Here is a 7088-nt window from a genome sequence, read left to right as displayed (position 1 = left end):
GTGAAGCAGCTAGGAGAGGGGATTTGGGAAGACAAGGCTGTGTGAAATTTCCCTTTGGCTCTGCTCACCATCTATTGACACCAAGGAAGAGGGGGCTAGAGGCAGAAATAGACGATGTAGTTCACTCAGAAGAAATTGCTAACCTGAGAGGCAAGGGGGCTTTTGAGGTGTCTTAATGGCAGTGAGGTTCCAAATGCATGAGTGAGTGTAGGGGGTGCTGGATGGGGAGTGGGTGGGAGGGATTCCCTCCCCGACCCCAAGGGGCGAATATTTCACAACAGGCAGGGCAAGTGAATCAGCTTTCCAGCCTGCTTGCTGCCTGTAAATCACCAGCGTGGTGGTTCCAGTGCCTTCCAGCCAAGCACCAGCACTGATTCTCTCCGTGGCAGCAGAAGGTCCACCCGTGAAATTACAGCGTGGCCTCAGGGCAGCCCCAGCCTATGGGATACAACGTCCAGCACAGAAGGAGGCAGCACCCTGGGGCCCTTCGATGTGGCCATTTGGAAGCTGCCTTTCGATGCACCAGGATGCCCTGGTCTGACTGTATGATGGACACCTGTCCTGCTGACTGACATGCTTGCAAATATTCCCCTGTCTTGCCCCACGTGCCAGCCCCCACCCCCGGGCTCTCACCACAGGGTAGGGGAAGGGTCTTGGACGGGGTGAGGCGTCTGGGGTGCGCATTCTGGGGTATGAAAATGTGCACTTTTTGGTGGTTCCTCGGCTGGACACGGTCCCAGTGCCCTGTCTCAGCAGAGCTGATGCTGCGTCACATGCCCCTGGCTCTGGGGTGACAGGTCCCCACAGGGAGCGTGAGTAGGAGAGAAAGAAAGGGACAGCAGGGCAGACATGGCCGCTGGGACCTGTGGGACTTCGGCGACACTCCAGGACCTCCTGGGGCGAGTTGGGAAGGCTCTGGTTGGGGAGATTTTGAACACCGAGGGCAAAGGTGGAAGGCTGAGCTGTGTTCTGGGCAGAAGAACAAGCCAGACGGAGGGAGTCAGGGGATGGCGGTGGTAAAGGGTTTCCACGGGCCTCCGAGCTGTGGGCAAGGAAACGGGTCTTCAGAGGCACCACCTGGAAGCTGAGGGGCGCAGGCCGGAGGCTCTGGGCCATCTGTCGGCGGCAGGACTGCGGGCTTTCGGAATGAGTCAGGGACCGGCTGCTGACGCTGGTATTTTCCGTCCCAGGCCGTGTGGGCTGATTCTGAGCTTCAGAGGAAACCACTTGGCGAGAGGCGGCCTGGGAACCCTCAAGTCATATACCGATGTCCTCCTGCCCTTCAGCCCCCTGACCTCCAGCTCGGGCATACGTGAGGACACACGCCACCGCCAGGACCAGCACGAGGGAGCACGTGCCTACACACAATCTCCAGCTTGTCACACGCGCAACACGCACTCACACCACCGCCGGCCCCGACCTATGCGTACACCCTCCCTGCCACACAGAAAGGAGCAGTGTTTACTCACTCATTCCTGCTGAGCTAGCGTGAAGGGAAGAAGTGACACAACCCGTGCCCAATGGGCAACGCCACTGGAACTGGGGCCTTGCCTGGGTGCAGTAGTTGGGGAGGGGCAGGGTGGAACCCATCGAGGGGTGTGCTGAGGGACGCCTGCAAAGCCTCTGAACTGTCCTGATGTAGCTAGAGATAGAATACGCTGGAAGGGATGGTGTCACTGATGATGCTGGGTGACTCTCTGGTTTAGAAAAATGCCATAGAGGGCCTTCTGCGTCCGGACAAGCACACTTCTCTCCGCCACCCTCCTCGGGACGTGGACCCAGATTGGCCGTAGGTGAAGATGACTCACCTGATACCATAATAGGGATTCCCGATCTCTTCTGATGGGCAGGGAGAGAGAGGCCAGAGCCTGGAAAGAAGAGAAGAGGACAATATAGGAAGAGTTCCATGGGTAAGCAAGTGGGAGGCTGGGCAGAGGAGACGGCTGGAGGGTGTGACGCCGCCTGACCCCGAGGCTCGGCCTGGCCTCTGCAGGGAGCAGGTCTGAAGCTCTATGCTTTCTTGACCTCCCCAGAGCTCACTGTCTACAGAGGAAAAGAGTAACATCTCAGGCAGAAGCTTCTAGCTTTGGGTGTTCAGCAGCCTGTAACATGAAGGTAGGTCTACCATCACCTCCCATTTTCCCAGCAGGGTTGAGGAGGGGGTGGCCTAGCTGGAAGAAATTCTGCACCTTTAAGAACTTGAACAAAGAATTGAGGAGGAAAAATATGACTATTCCAAATAGATGTCCAGCCAGAGGGATAGAGCTCTGTAGTCAACTGCAGAGAAATTGGTTAGGCGATGCAGACACGCCCTTGTGTCTGACGGAGGACGTCCCGTTCCGCACAGCGGCATCGGCTTAGTCCCCACCAGTGGGCTAAGGGCAGTGGCTGAAATCCACCTCTTGCCTGTCACCAGGCCACGAAGCTACAGGGGCCTCCCCAGAGGGGCGCAACTTGTTCTGAACGACATAGATGCCAACAACATAAATATGGAAAGCAGAGTTCCAAGAACACTGGCCTGCAGTTAGGAGCCCTGTGCTCTAATCCCACTGTGGCTACTCGGAAGGTACTAGAAGGGGCTCTATTTCCCCACCATCTTACAAAACACAGCGTGACACAGTGGGTGAGAGGAAGTGCACCGTGATGAAAAAATGCCCTGGAGTGTGTCAGATGAATGACCCAAGGAGACCCAAGGGAACAGCTCTGTGATGGTGGGCAAGTCACTCACCCCGTCTGAGCCTGAGTTTCCCATCTGTAAAATGCAGATGATAAGTGCTCTCTCTCTGGCCTACTTGCCCGAGTTGGTGTGGAGAACAGACGAGTTATAAACATCCATGCCCTGTGGACACCCCAAGGTGTCATGTTTATATAAAAGAGTCCAGGAGTGGGAGTTTGGTGACCCCACCTGGCCAGTCAAGGTGAGGCCAGGATACATCATCCCCAGTGTCCCCGCCAGCCTCGCCTGGGGGCCCTGATAACATGTGGTCCAGCTGCTGTTGACCTGTTGTGGGTCCCTTCCTTTCTCCAAGCTTCAGTTTCCATTTAGAAAATGGCAGATGGGGACAAGACGATCCCAGATGTCCCTGCAAGCTCTGACCTTCTATGCGACTACAGTGCTATACAATGTGGTCTCTGTGGTGGGACTGTTTGGACCTTCAGATCTCCTCCTTGGTCCTCAGTGAGGAGGTCGAAGTGAAGCTGAAGAAGGTCCAGTAAAGCAGAACGTGGTGAAACTGCATCGTGTTTGCGTTGCCTTGTGAAGAGTCAGCTCTATGCACTAAGTCAATAGGAATAATAATGGTATGATGAAAATATGGAAATTTAAAAACTCAAATGCCTATAAATACAAGCTACCTATTGCTTTTTTGTGATGAACCAAAAAGACAGAGATCTGCTCCAACATCAGAGAAGAAGCTGTCATAGATTTAAAAGGGGCGTACTCTGTACCACAACTCTACCTATTGGACATTTACAGGAGATTTTCAAGGTTAATTTTGGCTGTATATGATTTTTACTCAAGATATCAGAGCCTAACCTCCCTCCAACACTGCAAGATTCAGAGTAATACTCGTACTAGTACTAAATTCAGTACTAAAGTAACACACCGTGATTAAAATTTACTTAGAAGAATAATTAATGATGCAGTGAGTGCCCACATTTGATTAAAAAAGTTTCTTTTAAAGCAAGGGCACAAAATGGTATATAGTATATGTGCCTTTTTGTTATTTAAGTGTGTAAATAATTATATGCTACAGGAGTATGTTCATAAATGCTCAAAGTAGAAAGATATAACACTCTGAACGACGTGAGTGTATCTCTCTGGGTACTGGGGTTTGGGGTGATTTCGTTTCTCTCCTTTGTCTGGTCTGCTTTCAGTAATGATTCTTATGCCTCTGCAATCCAAGTCGTAAGTCGCCGATTGATCTAAGGAGCAGCTGGGGAAGAATCCCCAGAGGGCCCCAGAGGAACGGCAGAGGCTGGCCGTAGAGGGCCCCGGTGACCTTGCTCCCTCTCTCTCAACTGCTAACATACGTCGGAGCTATTCGGGGCCTGTGATGTCACCCGGCGGGCCGGTCCACGGCTGTGGTTATGATGTCATCTGCTGTCTGCATGTGTGGCTCTGTGGCCAGTGAAGTCACTGGGGTGGGGCATACCCTGGAGGCGGCCCCTTTGTTCCCTGCACGGGAAGCTGCCTCCCCTGGACTTGGTCTATAGGAATCCACCACGACAGCCCAAGAAGCTCCAGGGCTGAAAAGGAGGAGCTGGCTAGGACTGGCGGGTTTGGCCTTAAGCCTCTGCCCTCGGGGGGCTGGCATGCCCGGGCCCTCCGCAGTCCTCCCAGCCTGCCTGCTTCCTGCTGCTCCACCACCGAGAGGGCCCATATCATGACTGTGTCTACTGTACCTTGCAGGAGGCTCTCAAGGTCAATTCTGATGATTCTTTAGCATCCCCGGCTGACCCTGAACTTCGCCTCATGATAGGCCCTCTACCCAGCAGCAGCCCCTGCCCCCGACCCCTGCACGGTTAACCTCAGCCCATCCTTCAAAGAGCCTGTTTCCAAGTCCCCTCCTCTGTGGTCACACAGAGGCAGCATGGTATGGATATTCACGGCTTGAGCCCTCGTGCCAGCCTTCTGGGGCCAAATCCCTCTTACAGGGTGTGGTCTTGGGCAGGATTTCTCACTCCTCTGGATTTCGGGGAAATGGATTTTTCACCCCTCCCTTCACTTGAGAACGAAACGAGGAATTTCATGTATGATCCTGGCAGAGCTCAGCCTGGGTCCGGGTTACTGTTTGCTGCTGCTCATGGCAAACAACCTTCCTTTGTGTCTCGTGCTAGCTTCTCCTGGACATTTCTGGACACTGCGGCACCTTACATAAACCCACCCGAATTACTTTCTCATCAGTAAAAAGGGGGATGGAAATAATTATTAAATCAGGACAGATATCTGATATTAAAATTGGAAATGAACTCAGAAAGAGATGGTCAGCTGGTCTCCCTTCTCTCCCAGGCACCCTGGAGATCTTTAAAGGGAAGGTCGCTGGAAGACCAGGCCACAGTTTTGGTTCTTTTTGGCCCAGCTGATCGCGTTTGCCACATCTTGTTCTGAACCATCACGCATCCAAATCCTTGACCCAGCTGCAGCCTCTGCGAATAAGAAAAGGGGTGAGAAGAGAGGCGAATGGTGACGTTTACCTTAATGGCCTGTGAAACCACAACTAAAGGATTTCCCCCCCCCCCCAACGTGACATCAGAGTTCAAGGTGGAAGTAGCAACAAGCTGTGCTCCCAGCAAAGTTTCCCCCACCCCCTCCCTGTTCCCATCCCCTCCACCCCCATGAATCCCCACCTGTCTGCATGACCCATCAAATGATCGTGAGCCGTTACACAATTGGGAGGGGTACCATCAATGGGAAGGGATTCAGGACATTAGTTCACCACGGCACTTGTGAAATCTTTGGGGAAAATCTTGACTTTGTCTGGAACATTACTCGAATTCTATTGTATGGGATATGTTTAGTTCCAGTGAAATTCCCCCAATATTCTCCCAGCCAAAAAGTCTTGGTCTTAATCGACCCTGCCTGGTACCCTAGGGGCCCAAAGTCTAACGGTCCATGGGTCTTGGTAAGATGTCTTGAAGGACGGTATATGATTAAGGAAGAGAGGGTTATGGGAGCCTTGCTCTCAGCAGACACCACAAAGAGTGGTGACGGTTATACTTGCAGTATGCTTGGTAGAAGTATACAGTAGCCAAGGAGCTTAGAGGTTCTGACTTCTTCATAACCTGGAGGTTCTGGGTATTGGTTTTTATTACTAGCATAGAAAATTGGCTTAAAACAATACAGCATTTTTTCTATCACAGTTTCTGTAGGTCAGGAGTCTGCCACAGCCACCCCAGGCTAAAATCAAGGTGTCATCAGGGCTGCATTTCTCACTGGAGACTCTGAGGAAGAATTTACTTCCAGGCTTCTTCAGGTTGTTGGCAGAATCTAGCTCCTTGTGGTTGTAGGACTGAGGTCCTTGCTGGCTATCAGCTGGGGGCCACTCTTAGCTCCAGAGCTTCTGTCTGGTCCTTGGATGCAGGCCCCTGTATCTCAGAGGCAGCAACAGCAAGTTGAATCCTTCTCATGCTTGGAATCTCCATGCCTTCCCCTTCTGCAGCATCTCTTCTGCCCCCAGACAGAGAAAGTTCCCTGCTTTTAAGGGGTCAGGTGACCAGATTGGCCCCCACCCCAACTAGATACTCCAGATATCTTCCTATATTAAGGCCCCTAAACTTAGTCACGTCTGCAAAGCCCCCTTTGGCATATAACAACCTATTTATGCGTTCTAGGTATCAGGGCATGGCCATGTTTGCAGGGCCAGTATTCAGTCTGTCGCACCCTGCAGTGAATTCTGTCCCACCTTGAGAATTCTGTCTGATCTGGGGTCTCTGAGTTTTCCTTCATCCTTCTGAAAAGCACTCACTGAGCATTCCCTGTGCCAGGAAATTTCTAAGTGTTTGGGATACAACATGGAAATGATAATATACTACTAAGAGGAGAGAGAAAAAGAAACTGGGTCCTCTTGAACACCTACGATGTGGCAGGTGACTTCATGCATTTTCTATAATGGTCAAGAACATCCCATTGTACAGATGAGAAAACTGGGGTTCAGGGGTTCAACAATGCACCCAAGATCGTCAGGACTCACCTGCTCGTTCCTCCTGGGCCGTCCAGGTTCTAGACCTTCCGGACACCTCCAGTCCACAGAGGGAAACACCACACCTGCTGGGACCAAACCCTGGACCCTCTGCACCGGGGGCCATTTCCCTCTTCCCTAGAGCATGAGGCTGTCTGCCTTTGTGGCCTTCCTGAGGGACCCCAGGGGGTTTCCCAAGGAAGCTGGAGGGGGAGCCAGCTGGCCTGCAGTCCCTGACATGGATGCCCAGAGTTGCTCTGCAGATGCCAGAGGGTACTGGGTGGGCTCCGGGCCCTGAAATCTCCTTTGGCCAAATTTACATGTTCTTGGCTGCCCAGGTGTGCTCCTTCCTCTTTCTGATGACCTGATGTATTTATAGCTCAGCCTTCAAAGGGTAACCAGCAGTTG

General features: G+C 52.4%; 1 long non-coding RNA gene across 1 annotated transcript; it reads right to left on the bottom strand.

Moving 5' to 3' along the window:
- Positions 1-224: 224 nt before the first annotated feature.
- Positions 225-4821, bottom strand: LOC113633794 (uncharacterized). The gene is made up of 3 exons (XR_003438339.1): positions 4405-4821; positions 1809-1868; positions 225-1642 (listed from the first exon to the last, which is right to left on the bottom strand). It is a non-coding gene; the product is annotated as an uncharacterized LOC113633794 (long non-coding RNA).
- Positions 4822-7088: the final 2267 nt, after the last annotated feature.

This window comes from Aethalodelphis obliquidens, unplaced genomic scaffold (assembly GCF_003676395.1).
Source record: "Aethalodelphis obliquidens isolate GAN/ISIS:26980383/991018 unplaced genomic scaffold, ASM367639v1 scaffold41, whole genome shotgun sequence".
NCBI lineage: Eukaryota > Metazoa > Chordata > Mammalia > Artiodactyla > Delphinidae > Aethalodelphis > Aethalodelphis obliquidens.
Note: the sequence above shows the minus strand (reverse complement) of the source record. Positions and strands in the feature narration are given on the sequence as shown.